Source organism: Tupaia chinensis, unplaced genomic scaffold (genome assembly GCF_000334495.1).
Source record: "Tupaia chinensis unplaced genomic scaffold, TupChi_1.0 Scaffold000045_1, whole genome shotgun sequence".
NCBI lineage: Eukaryota > Metazoa > Chordata > Mammalia > Scandentia > Tupaiidae > Tupaia > Tupaia belangeri.
This window is the reverse complement of record NW_006159501.1, coordinates 4,198,659-4,200,473: the sequence shown is the minus strand read 5'-3', so window position 1 is coordinate 4,200,473 and position 1,815 is coordinate 4,198,659.

Here is a 1,815-nt window from a genome sequence, read left to right as displayed (position 1 = left end):
ATCCCTGTTAGAGCAGACATTGTGCTAAATGTCTTGCAAACATTTTCCTACTTACTATTTATAACTAACCCATGAAGCACCTTTTGTTTTTTATTTGTATTTCACAAATGAATAAACTGAGACCAAAGCGATGTGACAGAATCACAGGACAGGTGAAAATATCAATAGGTCTCTATAAAAGCAACTTTTCACTATGAGGGAGAGCATTTCTTACATTCTGGAAGGAGTCATTTGGGCTGTGCCTTTAAGAAAAGACAGGAACTTGATTGTGGATCCCTAGAGCCACAGGAAGAATGGGAGCAGGCTCTTGGGTAGGATGTGTTGGCCAACCATGCCCTGTCATAGGCAATGATGACAGGTTGTCTGGCTCAGACTTGCAGAGAATGCTGGGAAAGTGAAGATGTGCAGCCCTCAGAGAGACCAAGTATTCATGATGCCAGAGTTTACACCTGGATCAAGAAACCCCTCTGCAAAAATCAGACCTTTTTTTTTTTTTTTAAGAATTTTTGCAGCCAGATTACTTGTCAGTGGGAAACCCTGAAAGCTCCTGCTCCATTTTATTCTGCTGTCCACAGCACATCCAATAGGCTTCCTAAAAGCATTTGGCCACCCCTTGTATAGGAAGTGGCTGGGTCCTTCCCTTATCCTGCTTCCTTCTCTGAGCAAACATGACTATTTCATGTCCTCCCTGTAAACCTCTGCCCTCCACCAGGACCCTCTACCAGTCTACATCTCTCCTCTCGGCTCAGGCTCCATACCGAGGCGGCCACATTTCATAGAAAAACCAGTCAAGTAACCTTTCTGGGAAGCAATTTTGAGCATGCTATTTCCCCACTTGAAGCCCTTTTGTGACTTAATCTCAGAAGCAAATACATAGTGAATAAATCCAATGTGTTCTGATAAGCAAGGCACATACAATCCAAACAGGCTGGAAGTCCAAGAGAATTTCTGATCAGTCTGATGTATGCTCTAAAAAAGAGAGAAATACTGGGAGCTCTTAGGGAAAGGGGCCACAGAGAGGGTATTCTAAACAGAAATCAGGTGGGAGAGACTGATGGTCAGAAACACCCACTTCCCGGGGACTCCATGCATTTAGAAGCTCTAGAACAGGGCTCATAACCAGAAATAGAGAGAAATTGGATTGGCATGAAGCAGGGATCCTGAACACCCTACAACCCATAACTCAGGACTGCAGTGGTTACATCTCAGGCATGATAGGTACCAGATCTGCGGTTATGTGGGTGTACCTCTCACCTCCTCAGGCCTCCTGTCCCCAAATGCCTCCTGACTGTACATCCCATGAATCTGTAATGAGTAGAATCAAATTATTGCCCTCCTTCAATTATATCAGTCCCTACAGTGTCTCAATCTCAAGTCTATGGCCTTTTTAGTATTTGATTACAAATTTCTCTAAGCGAGAGGCAGGAAGAAGGCTTTGGAGAAAGCTCCTTTCTTGAAGACAAGGGCATTCAGAGTGCAAAAAGAGGAACATGATTTTATTTCTTGGTAGATCGAGGCAGGTGAAAAACACTCCTAAGAGCCTGAAGCAGAAATGCCTATGATTCATGGAGTAATGTCGCTCCCGTCATCTGAGCCTCCCATGAAAAGAATTGTAAGGGAACTTGAGCTCCAAGGACAATTGCTCTGTAATGGGTTTCAGCACTCAACGCCATGGGCTTTCAAGATTCAAAAGAAAAGATTAAACCCCAGGGGTAAAGGAAAACAGTCTCCATCTATTTGTCAGAGAGAATAAGCCTTCGGCCACCCCCCCCACCCCAACACACACACACACACACACACACACACACACACACT